Source organism: Neodiprion lecontei, chromosome 3 (assembly GCF_021901455.1).
Source record: "Neodiprion lecontei isolate iyNeoLeco1 chromosome 3, iyNeoLeco1.1, whole genome shotgun sequence".
Taxonomy (NCBI): Eukaryota; Metazoa; Arthropoda; class Insecta; order Hymenoptera; family Diprionidae; genus Neodiprion; species Neodiprion lecontei.
The window spans coordinates 11,061,635-11,082,315 of NC_060262.1; the positions used below are offsets into that span (position 1 = coordinate 11,061,635).

Here is a 20,681-nt window from a genome sequence, read left to right on the forward strand (position 1 = left end):
TTGGCGCCTTCAAATAATAAAGACAGAGTCTGGTCAAGCTCTGGAAATACCTATACTACGACAGATGCGACATAACCTCTATCAAATCTTTCATTAGAAATGGGTATTAACTTGTTAACTCAAATTAACTGAACTAGTAACTCATTATCAGCAGTATATACTAAATCCACGGCATTGTTATTTGAAATAACTTGCGTACAAATAAGAATAAATACTTACGTCACTTGTATTGTCACTGCTACATAAAACGCGGAACGCGGAGACCACGTGGTGCCTCGGGGGGCTGCTGCGACTAGCGGCGAAAATCCATTATGGTGGCTGTGACAGACGACACAAACCACCATGGAAAATGGCGACGCTACGGCGCAAATTAGCACTAAGCGTACGCGCGGTATTTGAAACCGAATTAACAGCATATGGACACGATTTTTTTTTTCACGCAAATGTTATGAAAATTTTCAATTTCGCAATGAAATACATGTAAATAGTGGCATTAGAGGCAATTTCTGCAAAAAAGAGGCAAAAAAGTGGCATCATAAAAAAAAGTGGCAACATAGTGGCATTAGAGGCAGAGTGGCAGCCCTGTAAACGTATATTTGAGTTGAAGACAAATCTCATGCTGTTGGCGTAAAATTTTTTAAGGCTGTCACATTTTTAGGTTAGCTTATAACCGGTAGCAATAGAGGAGAGTTGCAATGATGTGCTTGCACTTTTCACTTTGCCCTGCTTTGCACGAACACTTCACCGATATTATTTTGCCGTTTTTTTGTACTTTGCCATTTATTTCATGCGGTGGACCACGGATACAAGATGTTTGTAAACACAAAGCTGTGAAACACATCTCGTCACTCGATGCACCTTCGTAGCTCAAACCACATTTTAATATGTGATTCGCAGCTAATACCCGTTCTCCTTCTACAAAATTTCGTTGAGCAGGATTTGTACCTGCCCAATCGCAAATATTTTCTAAATTAAGCAACATTTAGACAACAAAACTCATGCCACACATACCGTCTGTCATGTGACAGCGGAACTTTTCTGCGCCATTTTGGATAGGCCCCGCCCACATGTTGGATCCCAATAGCTTCACGGAGAAAAATCCCGGGTTCAGAATACCGTAATGAATGTAACTTTTACTGAAGTCGCTGGCGCGTATATGGACAGAATGCCTGTACGGTAATTCCTATTTTATTTGTCTGGTAAGGCTCGAAACTCAAATTTTGGTTCTAAAAACCAATCCCGAGCATCAGAATTACAAAAACGCATATTATATTTACTCTGTCCAGACAGCTTATTTATTAGTCGATGCTGTAAGTGTTACGACAAAACAACAATAAATCTATTAGTGAATGCTTCAATTGCTACGACAAAACAACGATAAATTTACAAGACCATAAAGTTGAAATTACTGCCCCAATGTGGTTCATTGAGCCTGCTGGTATTGTTGGAATAACCAAACTGTACGGTATCCTTATCAAGCTGAAGGAATAATCCATGCACTGGTTACCAGTGTCTATAGTTGAGAGTACCGATCGGTGCAATTGTAGCTAAAATATTGTTCTGTTTGTTGTACTAAAGTTTTTGGTAAAATTAACAGTACAGGCATTCTATCCATATACGGACTTGCCAGTCTAGTGAAATTTACCAGAAGTTAAGTAAATTTAACATGCAAGGTATAGTTATAGAAATAATAAGTCTGTAATTACAATGTTTGGCAGTTTATTCAACATTCCTTCAATTTACATGAAACATGAACATTGATCAGGTACATATAACAATTGCAAGAAATTACAAGGCGTAACGTGTAGTTACGTAAGTCTTAGACTGTTTTATAAGTAACAAACTACACGGACGTGAGTCTGGTAACATTTTAAAAGAAATGAGACTTGGATGTTTATCAATACCTGGATTTTCAATTATTTCGTAGCCCCAAAAATGACGATCGAATCTACAAGATGGCAAAATATTAACTAAAAAGTAGGGGTTGTGTCCGACCATAAAAATATCTGTTACTTTACCAAAAATCGGATAAACTGTGGTTTTTTCCAGAATCAATATCGAACCCACTAAATATCTCCGGCTGTTTTATTTCATCAAAATTTAGGATTTCTGCATTCATAGGGGGGTCGCCATGTGAAGTAGTGTTGGGTTGATGTGGGACGATATACTGATCTATATATCGGAAAATTGTATATATATATATATATATATATATATATATATATATATATATATATATATATATATATATATATATATATATATACGAGCACTTAATTCCATTTTTTACACAAAATTTGATGCAAATTCTTTGATCCATTTTTCTTGATAGCAAAAAATCGCCGAGCACACCAAAATACGTCTCACCTTTGTATCTGTCAAAAACAAACTAAACATGCTATACACTTGAAACTGTGTACAGATGTTCGGGACAAGTGTACCAACATAACATAAAAAAAAATCGAAGATCGAACGGACATAGCCCGCGAAATTAGAAAAGTCACCTTACTTTTTGAACACACCTCGTATATATCTTATATATTAGGGTGGTCGTTAAAAATTTAAATCTTTGCGGCGCCCGAAAAAATCCTTCCTTCTGATGAGAAACTACGGGGAAAATTTTGCTTTTGCGATTTAAACAAAAATAACACGTGCCGACGGCCAATTGAAGTTAATTTTTCGATAAAATTATGGTTTTTTTTTTAAATTTGTCTCAGTAGTTAAGTTTGGGTAAAAATCATCAAAAACGGCTTGTAGAAAATTAAATTCTCTACAAAATTTTTTTTTTATCACCATATTTAGAGCTAAAAATTCTGTTTTTCCTAAAATATGAACAATTTTCTAACTTCTATTCGCAATTATTGATTTAAATAGATTTAGTTAATGATTACCAAGTTATATTTGATATTATTTATTTATTTAAAGAACGAAAAAGTACAATATCATTTTCTATGGATTAATTTATCAATCCCAAGGTTTAATTAAGCTTTCTTTTGTATTTTTTATGTTTCGAGCTCTGTAATCATCCAAAATTTGAATTATAAACTGCTTCTGATCTTCATCTTTTGTAAATAAATCGTTATATTCTTGCATTAACTTTACACCACGTTCAGCAACATCGTTTTCAACTGATAAATTGTTTACAACTTTCAAAAAGCTCTGGTAATTTTCATTTTCTTGCCATTTTTCGCAATCTTCTTTTAACCAACTTGTGTTCAAACCCAGCTTAAGAAAGAAATTAATTGAAGAAGGGTTAATAAACTGTTCCAATCCTTGTTCGAAGAATGTTGGTACATCTTTTTCAGCAATAACTAATTTCTTCGGATTGTAGATTTGACTTTCATCTAAAGAATCATGTGTTTTATTTGAAGTATCGAACAAATTTTGAACCATTTTTTTTTTCGTTCCTTTGTCAACGTCGTCATCAAACAATGCCATTAAACAGTTTTCTGGAGCTAGGTACCATAAATGATTTAAAATTTTTTTCAAAGCAGCAGAGGACGTTTTTTTGTCAATTAATTGGAAATTGTAAATCGATTGTATCAATTTAAAATCAGTATTGGGAGCTTTGACCGATGATGATGCGATAAACCATATTTTTATATAAATTTTTACAATGAAAACGCAAATTATACCCAGGCTTTTTTTTCATTTGAATTCAGCTTAAACGTAGATCTTAAAAGATAAATTTTCAGAGAGTAAATAGCCTTTGCCATCCATCTTGCTTGATGCATAGCTCCAGGAACATGAAACGTAAAATTATCGGGTACTACTCCTATGAATATCAATGTCAACTTTAGAAATTCTAAATAATCGTCTCTATTATGATTCAAAGTTAATTGAATCTCTACAAACTCACGAATGCCGAGAATATCATTTTGCAACATATCAAAAATCATTGGATCATTTATTCCAAATTCAAATTTTGTAAGGTCTAATTTATCCCATTCTTTCTTGAATCTTACAAATAAAGGTACGTTCGGCCCAGATGAATTGAAAATTTGACAATCGAATACAGCTTTCAGTATTACTTCAAATATATGGTGTCGACATGGTAATAAAATGAGATTTCGTTCCAATGATTGTTCAATCAACACTGCTGCACCGTTGAATTGTCCCGTGTTTGAAGCTGTCGTATCACAACACAAACCAACTACGAATTCACTAATTCCGTATTCTTGCAAAGCATCGAAAACTGCATCGGCCATTGCACGACCGGTGGAATTGTCAAGTTTGGGTATCGATAATATTTTAGTTTCTTTTTCTGCTGAAATTATAATAGGAAGACGCTCTACGAAATTTCTACCAGTAATGTCAGGTAAATGTTTGCCGTCCCAATGAATAATTAATCTGCTGAGTTCTGAATGTTTAAATCTCTGCTGAATTTCTGCAGCTCTTCTTTCCCGAAACTTTTCACGCTTCTGTTTTATTGAAGTTCTATTAACAACGTATTGGCTAGCATCGAGATCAACAGCTTGAAGAAAACTTATCATTAAACCAGTCGCATTACGATCGCTGATTTTACATTTATCCAACATTGTGCATAATTTTGGAGTGAAAATATCGATTGTTCCTCGGGATTTCTTCAATGGTGGTGATTCATCTAATTCTATTACAAAACTTGGATCTCTCTGAAGACTTCGTTGACTGAAAGAACTTGTTTCTGATGACACGATTTGTGAACTAGGTTCAGAACTCTCTAAAGTGAAAATAAAAAAAATTGTAATTTCTAAATATAATCCATAGAATACATCAATTATTTCAATATTTACCAGAAATTGAATCTTCGACCTCTTCGATAAACCCAACACGACAAGGCTTACGTTGATTTAATAAAAAAATTTTAGTCTTATCATCAACCATCGTCAAAGCATCATTATGAGCAATGTCAAATGAGTTGTTAAGGTGTGATGAAAAAGGTTCCTCGTTTCTTTTTTGGGCAATTCCTTTCAATGAAGAGCTTTTTTGCAAATTGCGCCACTCATTATATAATTTGTCAATTTTTGTAATGCATCGAGATTTTTGCTGTGTTGGTATTTTCACTTTTTGCCAAAAGGTAATCACTTGTTCATAAACTAAATTCTTACTATCAATTAAAGTATGCTTTAATACTCGAAGGTTATGAAATAAAAATTGTAAAACTTGTAAATTAGATGGTAATTGATTTCCGTCAATCTGAGAAAGTGTGTCCCCAATTAAAAATATGTTTTCTTTTACGTCTTGCAACGCCATGATGGTTTTAAAGAGAAAAACAAATATTTATCTTATCGATTATATTAAAATATATAAATGATCAAATTAATGAAAAAAATTTTAATGTTTGATGAGCAACTTTTATAACAGATGATCAGCAGATTTTAATCGAATTGTTGAACTTTAGTTCAGTTTATAACCTCACGAATGCAAATGACGTTACACTGCAGCAATCACATTTTACAATGTATTCATTATGATAGATACAATCCGATAATTCAATACCTCGATTAAGGGCTTAAATTTGAAATACAGAAATAAATTACACGTCACCACATTAAAGTCAATGATGTGATGAGTACAGTCACAATAAATGAATCACGCAACGTCTACTGTAAACAGTTTTTTAGAAGTGTCGATAACATAGAAAAATATCGATATCGACGTCATTACAGATTAATCATAGATAACTTACCGATAGAGGTTCCTTTTGAAAATCATTTACACATAACGAAATATCTAAAATTCAAGATAGTTTTAGAACATTATTTATATTTTAGCAAAAACAAAATTTTCAGCAGTGATTTTGATAATAAGTTAGAATTTATAAATTTGATATTGAGATTATTGCGATGGATATGAACGTTATCAGAAACTTAAAGGAACATTTTTATAGAGAATTTAATTTTCTACAAGCCGTTTTTGATGATTTTTACCCAAACTTAACTACTGAGACAAATTAAAAAAAAAAACCATAATTTTATCGAAAAATTAACTTCAATTGGCCGTCGGCACGTGTTATTTTTGTTTAAATCGCATAAGCAAAATTTTCTCCGTAGTTTCTCATCAGAAGGAAGGATTTTTTCGGGCGCCGCAAAGATTTTAATTTTTAACGACCACCCTAATATATATATTATAAGATTATTTGAAAATTAAAAATTAGGCTAAATCAATATTAAAAATATTTTACAAACTATGAGTACTGGAGTGAAAATTTTAATTTATTTATAAATATATCCACACATGAGCCGTCATTAGGTTTAAAATTCATTCATTCATCCATTCCACAATACATTCATTCCAGGTGTATATGGTTAAAAACAGTGTATATGGTTAAAATTGGTGGATATTGTTGAAATTATCAATTATTGTTAATCATGGTTTTTCGTCGAGGCACTATATTTTCTGATTTCACTTTTAATGATCTTCGTTTTATCGTCTCTTTTTAAATTTGGCTTGGCTTTTCGAGTGTTTAATGATTATTTTGAACGGTTTGTCCTCGTAGTTTAAATTTACTTTTTATTCTCAGTTAGTCGACTTTCGATCAGTTACGATTTCGTTTCAGAGAGGAACACCTCCGCACCTCCTTCCTCCTGGAGAGACGTAGACAAAAACCCTTAATTTTCTCCTCAAATTCGCGACCAGGTGCCCCACTCCCTGGGTCTAACCTCATCCGATCGTGCCGTGTACATTGCGCGGTTATATATATATATATATAAATATATATATATATATACTTTCCGTTCGTCATATCCATTCTTCTCATGAAATAAGATAGAATGATGATAGTCATCAACACCATTTTCTTCAGAGTATAGAATTTTAAAACTCTGAGTTGTCTTCATTTTAATTGGGAACTTTTGTTTGCCCAAGAAGCTTTTAGAGTTAGGAAAGCTCATTTTTATGGCAGTAGAAATCTGACCGGATTTGTGTTCATCATAGATGTCCTGTGCATCTTCTTTAATTTCTCTTTGATCCCGAAGCTGTTGTTCATATTCTTCAACGAACTGTTGTGCTTCTAAATCTTCTTCTGAAGTAGGATCTTCGGTTCCAGTATCCTGTTTGGCTCCGCTTTGATTTATCTTCTCCTCTTCAATATAAAGTGAGGAAACAGTCTGTTGTAGTAACGACTTTTCAGATAAAGCGGCGATTACACTTGCAGTATATTTTAAAGATTCAAGATACCCTGATTCGAGATACTCATTGTACACTTTTAACAAATTCTTTGAGAAAGCTGATGTAATGTTGTGTTCATGAGCGTATCCACACTTTGACATTTCAAGATACATGTCGTTTAGAACTTGGCCTCCTAGATTCTTGAGTTTCTGATACTCTTGTTGTCTGGCACGGTTCTTTTCAGCTGATTTTGCTGAGCGTGGCTTTATTTTTCGATGGGTACATTTTATGCAAGATGAACTGTGTAATTCTGGTTTTGCCAAAGGATTTTTTTGGCTTTCAAGAAGCCTTTTCTTCACAGATTCATATTCTGTGTTATCTATAGTGGTTTGTTGAAATATTCAACGGTAAGATAACCTTTTTCAAGGCGGGTCTGAAATCAAGAACCCGAAAATATATATATATATATATATAGATATATATATATATAGAAACTGAGGCCAATAAACAAAAACACTGATTATATACGAGTAAAAGTGAATGAACAAAAGTACTTACCATTTCCCAGCTCTAACAATGAAGAAAGGGAAGAAAAGTAGCCTGGTACTAAGTTTTGGTCTTGATCCAAGCTTTGGAAAGACAGATTATTCCTATTTGCTGAACACTGCACGCCACTAACATAATGAGCCATGATGCCTCAAGTTTAACCCGCTTTTTTACGACTGATAGAGGGTTACAAACATAACTGTGCTAGAAACTAAATTTACCGTTTACCGATCCACGCACTTCGGTAATTTTCCCTCCAAAACACGTCTTACAAGCAGGGACTAGTAAATACCACCGTAGCGGCATGAAAAATCCAACTGGTCTTCTAGTCTTTCTACGACAGAGCCGGTAAAATTCACCTCGCGTTTCGGTTATTTTCCCTCCAAACGTGTTACGAGCATAGACTAGTAAACTTCACCAGAGTGACGTGTAATGCATACCGCTTCTATGGTACTTTCACCGACGAGGCTGGTACACAATTCGCTACGCTGTGTGATAGAACTTACCAACTAATCGGTGAATCATGCGTTCGTCTGTATCTAGTTAACTCGATTATGCGAAATGTATATAGTACTAGAATAATGGTACACTCTACCATTATGACATCAGTAAAAACACCGTAACTTTGTAGCAGTTTTTACATTCACGCATGTACTTTAAAATGTACACATTTATAAGTGTGAAAAAATCTTTAGTACTCAGTACCATAAAATTTTTACCTGTGAAGTACGGTAATCTGGACAGAGAGATTTTTCTCCGTGTTGGAAAGCCTTACTTACGGCGTGAAACCTGTTCAGTATTTCGTTTCATACGACGGCAATAAAACAATTTTCTAATGTATTTAGAGAATTCAGTAACCCTGTTGCTGTTGCACGCGTCTCAGTTTTTTCATCAACATTCTCACAAATTTCAGTGAGTGCATCGAGAATTTCATCCCACGATTGACATAGGTTCTTACAGGCATCCGAATGAGCAGACCATCGAGTTCGAGAGGGACTTTTTACTACAGAGCGCGGGCCGTCAATGACGTTAAGGTTCAGGTATTTTAATAGAATCTCCCACCTATGAGTTGATACCGAAAAAAATGTATACAAGTTCTGTAAAACCGCGAAGAATCGAACCGCTGTAGAACCTAACTCGACCGCGCATTTTCCGACGAGGTTCAATGAATGAGCTGCGCATGGTACGTAGTGAACTAAGGGATTGATCTCTTTAATTCTTACTTGAAGACCGCTGTATACTCCGGACATATTACTCGCGTTATCGTATGACTGACCACGACAGTTTTGGATATCCAGATCGTATTCTTCGAGCGTTGATAAAATGTGAGAGATCTTTTTTTCCGCTTTGTGACCGGTGTTAGGAAGGAATTTGATGAAGTGTTCTTCGGGATATCCCTTTTCGCTTACGTAACGTATGATAAACATTAACTGATCAACGTGAGAAATATCTGGGGTCGAGTCAATGCGAATCGAAAAGTATTTAGCAGATTTGGCTTGCGATGTAATTTTCATGGTAACGTGCTTTCCCATCAGATTTATCAGTTCATCACAGATAGTTGACGATAGATATGATGTAGATCCTCTACCCTTATTCCCATGCAATCGTATGTGTTCCGGCAAAAACGGATCAAACCCTGCAATCAATTGAAGCGCTGCAATGTAATTTCCACCGGATTCGGAGTGGAAATGCGCGATTGAACCTCTAAAGGCTAAGTCAGACATTGCCAACGATTTTATAACCTCAACAACACGTGCGAGAACACTCCGCCAATAAATTAATTCCCTCCCAATTTGGGCAACTAAAGCTTCGTCAATTCTTCCATTTATTCGACAGCGTTCAAGCAACAAAATTATGGTCAAAAGAATTTTCGTGTTCTCTGAGGCGCTGATAAACATTTTTCCAATCATTGTACCCGACCGTTGCAAGCGTAGACGTTTTCGAAAAAAGTTTACAGGGTGCACAGAACACAGCTAATTTACTGACCGAATAAACTAACCATGAACGCAATTGACTTTCACCATTTATGAGAGTTCGAGTAAAGAGAGATTTCGACATAAATCTCGTTTGGTCTGGGTAATCACGCTTCGTACGAGAACAATCCGCATCTGAGTTTGATTTTATACCACGTTTGAGTATAATATCGCGGGTTGTATCATTGACGATCCACTCAGCGGGATCATTGGTAATTATTGTAGCGATTGTAAGCTTTAGTCGGTCAATCTGGCCTAAATCGTTATGACCCATCGTGGTTGTCCTTGACGCTTTATCAAATTTCTCCCGGTGAACTTCAAAAGAATTTTCGCATGCGTGTTGGCTCTCTAGCGAACCTTCTTCATTTTTAGGAGTATAAGGATTTTCTGCAGAGTCATTCTCGAGAGAAGGATTGCTGGGAATTCCGGGTACGTCGTAATCAGCTGTAATTTATATATATAGTGTAACATATGTAAGCCTAGCTACTAGCGACGTTATGTAATAACAATGGCATTCACGAATTGTAGCGCTAGTGCGCGAAGAACACTACGACACAGTCAGTCGTCGACCAACCTTCGATCTGTGTACAGCACATATCAATGTAAATAAATGCCTTCTAAATATACTCACTGCCTTAACTCATTTCGATTCTCCGATACATTACATATAGATATGAAGATATAAATCATGAACATGAACAATTTTCGATAGCCCACGAGGTGTAGCATTGAAACATAATATTTTTACCATCAGAATACACTGGCAAGACACCTAATTGTCCTTGTTCTTGCTGCCCAGTGTTTTCAATCGCTGTTGACTTTTCTTTTTTCCGAAAAAATTGTCGAGTTTTGGAATTTTTTGAAGAATTTCCGACTCATTTTTTAACCTCTCATGTCCTCTTTTCTTATACTCAGCACCACTCAATTTTTTTCGGGCGTTATTCATCGCAACAATGATATTGATTTGATTCTAACAATGAATACGAATAAATGAATATAATAATAGAAGGAATTAGATTCATCACAAGGAATACCACCATCAACAATCTTGTACACTCTCAGAAACTCGGGACTCCTAGGTTTTCTAATCTGACATCTGATGTTCTTGCCCTACCATTAGAACTCCCAACGCTATTGTAGCTCCTCCACTGGACCGTCTGATGGCGCTGAGTAGCAAATCTCAAATGAAATTTTAAGAACGCTTTATTCAAATAAAATAAAATAAATAAGCACATTCAGCATTAGACGAAAAATAGTCAAAACAAATTTAACAGAGTCAATTTGCGCTTTTGGTAAAACTGAAGAAAAAAGAGTAGCACAGGTTTTTGCTAGAAAAGGAAAAAAAAATCGGAAAAAAATCGTAGAATCTGCCGCCCCCCCAAATTGTGCTGCCTTAGGCTATAGCCCAGGTTAGCCAAGGCGGTAATGCGTCACTTGGGTTAGGGTTCTCGCAAGTGTTGGGAGGGCACAAGAGATTGTGTCACATGCGGAGCGGTCTCGCACGCGACGACTTAACCCTCTAGGTATCTGTAGAGGTTTATATTTATTTTTTTTTTTACGTGGGTCAGGAGGTGATCGTCCTCTACAGGGCGATCCCGGGAATAGGGTTCGAGGATTCAATATTAAATTTACGAATGTTTTCTATGGAACCAAAATGCTTAATGAAAAAGATAGCAAGATAAATGGGAGACGGGGAAGCTTACAATGTTCTTTATCTTAATGTTTACTCTCTCTCTCTCTCGCACTTACTCTTCGGTGGTTCGGCTTCGAATTCGCAGAACAGCTCACACCTTCACACTCACATTCAATTAAGACTACACAACTTGATTAAGTTCGTGGCACAACTTTCTACTCTCATAGTCTAGCTTCGAAGGGCTAACGTCGCGACGCGAGACGCTTTGAACACCGCGTGTAGAATTAGAGGAATTCACTCTCTATTCGTCGGTGACTCTAAGACTGATAACTCTATACTCGACAGCTTTGAAGGAGCCTGTTTCCGTAGATGTTGATTTTATTCTGTCTCTAACGGGACTGACTTCGCTCGCTCGTCCGGCACCCCTTGGAGCGTCGGACAGCGAGCAAGGTTTTTGCTGATTTCACAATTTAGAACAAAGGCTCGCCTCGCGACGATCATTCCTGAAGCGCGTGATCTCGCGCTCGCCTCATCCCGGTGTTGATTACACCCGGGATCTGGCGGGCGCGGAGACGCTGACGTTGCTGACAATCAACTACGCCGTTGCGCTTTGGTCGTGCTACGAACTGTTTTAAAAAATGAATAATTATGAATTTACTAATGAATTTAAAGGTATGCTTCCTCGTCTCTAAAGCGATATTAATAGTTATTGACATGGTTATAATGATATTTTCGGGTATGAATATGCGGCGTTCGTGACACGCGCTAGCCTGAATTTGAATGTCTGTACCCTATTCGTCTCGAGTTAATACGGCGTAACGGCGCGTAATATTTAAATGATTTTAAGTGACTCGGAAGCTATTTATTAATTATGTATAACCTTATAATTAATAGATCAAACGAACTTACCAAGTGATGTTCGATCTAAATTATATGAAGGGCCTCGTTCGAGATGATTACTAAGTAGTACGCAAGTCTGTACGTTGTCGCCACTAGTCTTTAGAGAGAGAGAAACTTTTTGTCTCCACTCTTATGCCTTCTATCTCGATGCTTCATATTTTTAAAGCGGTCAAAAAATTTTGAGATGATTACGGAATTTATATTTGGGCACTAGCGAAAAGAAAAGGCTGGTTTTTTTGGAAGGGAGGTAATCATCTCGAACGAGGCCCTTCATATAATTGCTCGATCAAATGAACTTACCTAAGTGAAGTTCGATCGAGATTATGACGAGAGTCTCGTTCGAAACGATTACAAGGTAGTACCGCTACTTCTCGCACGATGTCGCCACAATCTTCAGAATATAAAATTCACAACCCATTCTCCCTTCTTCCTCCCGCTCTCCCGCTCATGCTTCATTATGTTTAAAGTATAGCATTTATATATACAATAAAAAATGTCAGGGTAGGGTAAAAACAAATTTTCACTGCCGGAAAATTAGCACACTGGGAGGGTTGTAATCATTTCGAACGAGACTCTCGTCATAATCTCGATCGAACTTCACTTAGGTAAGTTCATTTGATCGAGCAATTATACCGAGAGTCTCGTTCTCCAGATTACAAGGTAGATGTTTAGAGAATCTTACATTTTATTTTATTTTATATATAAAGCCTCTGGAGGACCTTCAACTCTTAGAATTTTCACATATGTGGATAATTATCAACTATTTTTAATGGTAACATAAATATGGAGGAATATACTATGTGCCTATTATTGTAAGAAGGAAGCAAAACCATTTTTAAGACTAGCAATAGGTCTGTTGTAATATTTGGCAAACACCTGGGATTCTTTAGACCATCCCGCGGCCGACTTGATTATATTAATATCGATACCCTTCTTTAAGGCTGCAGAAGTGGATGCGTGTCTAGTACTATGCGCGGAATATTCCTCGCCAATCCCACTCCGAGCTAGCATGCTCCTGATACACCTGCTAATAGTTTGCGACGAAGCCGCTCTGTACGGTTTTTTACTTGTAATTAGTAAAGTATTGCAATTGCCTCTTAGGGGCTTAGTCCTTTCGATATACCGCTCTAGTACACTTGCTATACATAGTTTAGGCTGCTGCTCAAAGCGGGGCAACAACAGAAGAGGTTGACTAGACCCAGGTTTTGAAGTCTTCAAAATATCCGTAACCTTGACTTCGAATCCGTCACGAGTTTCTTTAATATTGCTAAGTTTAATAGAAGCCAGAGTCTGTACCCTTTGCGCAGTTACCAAGGCTAACAGCGTGACTAGCCTGACAGTAAGATCTTGTAAACCCAATTTTTCTAAAGGAAATATTTCTGAAATCTTGTTTAATACTGGGGTTATATCCCAGGTTCTATCGTACTTGGGTTTACAAGGTCTTGTTTTGAAAACACCCTTGAAAAATCTGCCAATTGTCGGGCTTTTTCCTATATTCTCGTTAGATATTAGTGAAATCGCTGCTCTGCAGGAATTGAGGGTACCATATGAAGCACCTGCTTCATAGCGTTCCGTCAAAAATTCCAATACTTGGTTTTCATGACCCGTAAATGGATCAATTTTGAATTTTCCACAAAATTGTATCCGAGTCTTTTATGGACCACTATATTGCTTAATAGTGTTATCTGCCAGAGAAGCGATGAGGAGATCTATCGTTGCATCTGCAACGTTTTTTCGTTTGTAGGCCTCGCCGATAACTTTCCTATAACTAAAGCCAGCGTCCTGGCTAGAGGATGCAACTGGGACCTACAAGGAGATGACAGAAAATTAGCCGATGGCTTCAAAATAATCGGTTCATTAACCAAAATGGACCTAAACAGACGGTACCAAGGCTGCGTCGGCCAATATGGGACGACAACTTTACCCTCCGCCTCATCTTGAATTAATTTTCTTAATACCCTCAGAATGAGAGCAAATGGAGGGAATGCATAAAAACGCCATTGGGACCAATTTAAAGTAAACGCGTCGATACCCTGTGCCTCTGGATCCCTCTGCTAAGCACAAAATTTGATGCATTTTGTATTACTTCTAGAAGCAAACAGGTCGATTTCTGGTACTCCAAAAGACCTTTCAATCATACCAAAAGCGTAATCTGCCAGCTCCTATTCAGTATCAATATTTTTAATCCTTGAACTTCTGTCCGCCTCTACATTCTCCTTAGATGGAATATACGTTGCAAAAAGCCATATATTTCTCTTTTCACACCAACGCCAGATATCTTTAGAAACCTTATTTAAGCCTGGGTATTGCACTCCCCCCATTCTTTTAACATAAGAAATTGCCGTAGTATTATCGATCTGGAGTAGGAGTTCACAATTGCTCAAATCCTTAGCAGAGCACTTTAAGGCCATAAAAGCCGCTATGAGTTCTAAACAGTTGATATGTAAGTTTATCTCAGAGCTCTTCCAAAACTCGTGAGCTGTATTCCCATCGCAAAATGCACCCCATCCGGTAGTAGATGCGTCTGAAAAAAATTCTTTTTCAAATTTGAACTTTCTAACTGGATTAACCGCAAGTGTTATATTAACCTTCCACCAAGCAAAATCCTCTTGCAGCCATTCGGGAAGAAGCATTTGAGCCTCGTAATTTCCTTCATTTACCAATAGAGATAAGTATTTGGCTCGTTCAAAATTTTTTGAGTAAAGCCAGCCATATTTGATAGCCGGACAACAAGAAGTTATAATGCCGATGAAGTGAGCGAAATCACGGATTTTGCACACTTTCTTTGAACTAAAAAGCACGATAAGTTTTCGGGTTCTATCTCGTTTCTCCTGAGGTAGTTCCAGTGTTAGATTTTCTGAGTTTAAGATAAATCCTAGGAATTTACACTGGGTGCTGGGTGTGAGATTACTCTTTCTGTTATTAACGATAAATCCCAAAGACTCAAATATATCTAATGTGCTCTTCACATTGTCCAAACAGGATTTATAATTATCCCCGATGCATAGGATGTGATCTAAGTAGGCAACTGATAAGAACCCCCTGCTACGCAGCCAATTAAGCACAGGCTTAAGGACCTTAGTAAAGACTCTAGGTGCTGAGGAAAGTCGAAACGGCAGGCAAGTGAATTCATATAATTGCCCTTCGAACGAAAATCTCAAGAATTTTCTACATTTCTTACCAACGGGAATTAAAAAGTATGCATCCTGCAGTTCTAAATTGGCCATAAAAGCTCCCAAAGAAATCAAGCGCGTGGCCGAATGTATATCCTCCATCTTAAAACGTTCGGTGTCAATAAAGGTATTCAACTTTCTCAAGTTTAATACGAATCTGTCAGAACCGTTTGGTTTCGGGGCTAAAAAATAAGTAAAAATAAATTGGCCTGGGCAGTAAGAGCACCTTTCAACCGCTCCTAGCATTAGAAGATGGTTGATCTGTTCCTTATGCTTAAGAAATTCTTCAGGATTAAACGAGGGTTCTAAAGGAATATATGCTTGATTAGGGGGTCTACTGAACTTTAGCTCGTACCCCCGTACACAAGCCAAAACAAATTTGTCTGACGTAATATTCTTCCAGATTTTAAAGAAGTTAGATAGCCGCCCAGCGATCTTTCTTACCGCTATGGTTTCTGTCGAAGACTGGGTTTTCTTCTAAAATGACTTCTAAATTATTCTTGTGTGACGAGGCACGGGCAAATTCTAAATCTAAAGCGTCCAGGTCGGACTGGGCGAGGGATCGCTGACCAGGATTCCAGTGGTCCAGATAGGTATCTCGTATCGTCTGGAGGCCTCCGAGTTTGTTGTGGATGTCGAGTAATGGTTTGGTGAACCCACTTGCGTCAATGGATTGGAATATCTTCCACCTTTCCCACTTGTACGGGTTCGTGCTTCTATAGCTAGAAATGATTGTAGACAAACGCTGCACTTTATAATGACGCTACCAACTAACCAATGTTTATTTATTATTTTAATATCACAAGTTTTGTTAATATTAAAGCAAGAGAAACAGCCATTGCCGTGATCAAGAGGGGAGAGATCTGCTCGTTACTTTTCGACCTCTCGAAGCATCGAGAAAATTTTCCGTGGTTGCAATTCTTGTTTTCGTCTCTGCCGCTTGTCGCTGTCGTCGCGCTGGGGAGCATTCTCTAGCGAGAAAGGTGGCTCGACCGCCACATCTACTCCCCCTCCAGTGAGCGAGACTTTAGTGTCGGGGAACGAAACTTTTTTTTTATATGTTTTTATAGGTTTGTCCATCATCGATCCCCACTGGTGCGGTTGGATGTCGTCTTCTTCGGGTTGTGTTGCTGTTTCTTCCTTCGCCGTGTAAGCCGGCTTTAATCGTTCCACCGAAACTGTTTTTTCTTGGCCATCCACGTTGATGACAAATCTTCGATCGTCGAGTCGTCGTATGACTTTGTAGGGGCCCGCGTAGGGCGGTTCCAGAAGTAGTTTGACGGCGTCGACTCGTAGGTACATGTGTGAGCATCGATACAGGTCCTTCAGGACGAATAATCGTGCTTTGTTGTGGTGAGCCGTAGGCGTAGGTCGAATCCCTCGTATCAATTCCCGATATCTCTCGATGAAGATTTGGGGGTCGGCCGGAAGATCTTGGTTGATGAAAAATTCTCCAGATACTCGTAGTGTGGTGCCGTAAAGCATCGTACGTACGGTGTAGTGTTATTCAGATAGGTCTTCCAATAAGATGCTGTGAAATCATCCGTGGTTTTCTTGTAAGTTATATTTCCTTTTTGTTCATCGATCCCGACGACGACGAATGGTCCATTCCAAATCCTTCCCAAGGCGTTCTGTCGTGTATGGTTCTTGATCATCACTTTATCTCCCACTTGATATGAAGGAGTTTGTCGTCGTGTTCCTTGGTCCACTTGTTTTTGGTTTTTCTGTCTGGATTTGGTAAGCCAGACCATGGCTTTCTCGAACCGTTCCTCCCATTTTCGTCTCCACAACATTTTCTTATTAATCACGGTTTCCAATCGGTTTTCGCGGCAACCGTCAGGATTGTTGGCTTCATGACAAAACATGAGGTTGTGAGGCGTTTCACCTGTTGATTGATGAACGGAAGTGTTAAAGGCACGTGCCATTTCTGTTAAAACCTTGTCCCAAGTGTGTACTCTCTCTTTGCAGGCAGTTCGAATATAGTCTTTCAAGACACTATGCATCCGTTCTATGGAGCCGTTCGACTGCGGGTGATATGTTTGATATTATAGTGTTCGAAAAAGGAATCGGTCAGCTCGTTACAAAATTCCTTTCCCATGTCCGTCAGAATTACTTTGGGGCACCCGAAGTTACCTATCCAGTACTCTGATAGAGCTTTGATAACTTCTGTCGCGGTTTTGTTCGAAAGTGGGGCACATTTAATGAATTTAGTTATTGAATCCTGCATGTGAGGATATATCGGTGTTTATTCCAAGATTCGACCAGAGGTCCGACGATATTCTATTGAAATTTGATCATTAGGTTTTTCAGCAAAGGTTTCAAAAATAATAGCGGGTGATTTCATTTGTATCCTTTCTTTTTTATACATCTGACACGTGGGGCATGCCTGGATAAAGGTATTGATATCATTCTCCACACGTGACCATACGGCCGTTTCTTTTATTCGGTCAATCGTTTTTGCTGGGCCGAAATGTCCATTGATGTCGTTGTGAGCGCTGGCCATGATTTCTCTCTGTTGCTATTTGTTAGGCACATCCTTTCCTGTCAAGTAAAATGATATGTGTGCACCTGAGTCCTGAAGTATCCTCTTGAGATCTTCGATGATCGAATTGGTTTCTTCTTTGGTGATTTTCTTAGGGTCAATCTAGAAATATAATTATCTTTAATAATATCTTTAATAATATAATAATCTTTTCGTGCCTTTTCGGATGAATGTAGTTTTTGAGTTTCTCAAGTCTATCAGTCTGATTCTTTGGTATAATCAGGGTGTTGTCAGGGCATCCTTTTCTTCAAAGGTAATCTTTACGCATCTGCCGTCCTCCCCTTTTCGATTTCGGTCGGGAACGAGTTTGATGTGAGATTTCGTTCTGCCTGTTGTCAGTGACAATCTCTCGATGTCAATGTGGCGTGCGGCAATATGGTGGACGCACTTGGGATTCCTATCAATGGATGTGACTTCGTATAGTCCCTTTTCCAATTCGGTGAGTTTTCCAAAAATCTCTTTCTTTGTGCAAAAGACTCCAGATAACTCATCCGCTACTACGTTACTCTTTCCCGAAACACGTTCTATCAGGAATGAGTATTCCTCCAACCTTAATCTCCAACGCAACAGGCGTTGACTGGCGTCTACGCAATTTTTCAGCCATACGAGTGCACGATGATCGGTGCGGATGATGAAGGGTTTATCCGGTGTATTGAGCAAATATACTCTTAGTCTCTTGACGGCCCATACAACAGCAAGCATCTCCTTCTCTGTCGTGCTGTAATTCTCTTCCGCATCATTCAAGGTTCGAGATAAGAAATATATAGGGTGCAATCCATCCACTGCTATCAATCATCTTGATGGCTTGAAACGCGGGTAGGAAATCTTGGATCGCGTAGGTCTCGTCCACTGGGCGATTTGGTTCTCCGGGGTATCTTCCGGCCGCATCGGGGCGTAGGCTGACATCGTTCAAGCAAGCTTCCGTTCATGCATACGGGCCTGGGTCTCTAGTATTCCGAGGGGGAAGCACGTTTCGGGGTGTCGCAGTTTCCGGTAGTTAAATTCTCGTTTGGTTTCTTCGAGCGAGTTCCTCAATGTTCCTCATTATCTCCTGCTGATGGCGTAAAGCTTCGGGATCATTCAGCAACCGGGTCATACTGAACGTTACAGTGTCCGGACGACGATGTGGTAAAGCAGCAGACATTTCCAAGGCTCTTCGAAGTTCGTCCTCTTCTTGCTGTTCTAGACGACGACGCGGGACGTTGCCACGGATATTGCTACCAGTACCTCGTGGGATTTCGTAATCCGTCAGACCAATAGGCCACTGTGGACTAGGCCTTGGTGTAAGGCGTACGTTCGGCATCCGTGATAAACGTCGGCTTTCCTCGAGAACGCGTTGCGGTGTCGAATCCGTATCCGACAAGATATCATGGTTTACATTGGCTCACGCGGTGGAGAATCGGTTGTTTTCGGATAAGCGATTTTGGTGAGGGATCGGTACAGGCATCGTATTTATACCTTGATGGTCCGAGACTGAATTGGCTGGGGAGCCCACCTCATTGATGCGCGGTGTCGGTGGCAGCAATCGGTTTTGAGCAAGCCCGTATAATGCCGAGTAACGTGGTGGGTTCGTTATGGTTAAAGGAGCTATCTGAATAGGACCTTCCACTTCCGATTCTACGAGACGCGCGGTATCTACTTGAATTCGCGGTATCGCTCCGGTATGGTTTCCGGGCGGTCTCAAAATATTAGAAACATTCGGATCATCGTTAGTTGTTAAGCGATAATAGTTATTGATTGCTTCTCGATTGGTATTACTATTCGTAAGAGCTTCCTCTCGACGATTTTCTTCGGTTAATTGGTTATTTGGTTGTTGCATTTCCTGAAACATTTGGTTGGTGGTGTTTTCAAGCGTGGCTTCGGGACGCGGAACTGTCTCAGTTTCGATTTATTTCTACATTATTGCGACGAATGAAGTCGCGTTCACGGCGTTGTTGATTTCTCAATTGAATAAAACGGGTAGCCTCTTTTTAGGCAAATCTTCACGGCGAGCAAGTTGAGGCGCAGTTAACCTCTCTCCGTTTAATTGCTATAGACCAAGACGGTATCTGCCCATTGCAGTTAAATCATTACGTTCGGTGGCTTCTTGTAGCCTATTCGTAAGCTGGGTCATTTGGTTTGTCAAATCCCAAAATCTCTCTTCAAACCGGGATTCAGAAGTGACGGACTGTCCATCTTCTGCAGTCTCAACAATAGTAGGAGGTACTGCCGATCTCCGGTCGGTGTTTACGTTCACGTCCATTGTGCATTTATTTTTAAATTTACCTTGAGTCAAGCTTTGACTTTATTTATATGAATGATTCAAGTTTGACCATCAAATTCTTAGTTTCGATCACGATTTTTCTTCGATACGTTTATGGTGACTCGAGTAAAGAACAAAATGCTTGTACTTACGCTAGGAGTAGCCAAATTGACGTGTGCAGCATCACACTCGAAGATCGTCGTAGCCGTCGGTACGCGGCTTCGATGTCCTGGAGTCTCTGACAGGCACCGGGGACAAGAATATAAGAGCGGTTCGAGTCTGGGTGTTCTTATTCTGACTTTACTTCACTTAGATGGTTTAAACGCGAAGTTTATTGTATCTAAGGAGTGCAGAATTTTATACTTGCTTCCTTTTCAATAAATACACAAGTTCACTATGGGAATTGTCCAGTGTAGAATCAGGCGGTCTACACTCAGTCCCTGATTATCAAGCGGTCTACACGCAGTCCTTGATTGTCTACTAGACGCAAGGCGGCCTTTCACTCTATTCCTTGCTAGGTGCAATTCGTAATAATTACTTATAAACGCGTAGTCGAAGGTTCGCGCGTGAATTTATTGGGCTT

At 38.7% G+C, this 20,681-nt stretch overlaps 1 protein-coding gene across 3 annotated transcripts in view; it reads left to right on the plus strand.

Annotated features, from left to right (window-relative positions):
* LOC107228051 (zinc finger protein with KRAB and SCAN domains 8-like) overlaps nt 1–20,681 on the plus strand; it is a 490,765-nt gene that overhangs the window by 176,663 nt on the left and 293,421 nt on the right. The window lies entirely within an intron of this gene.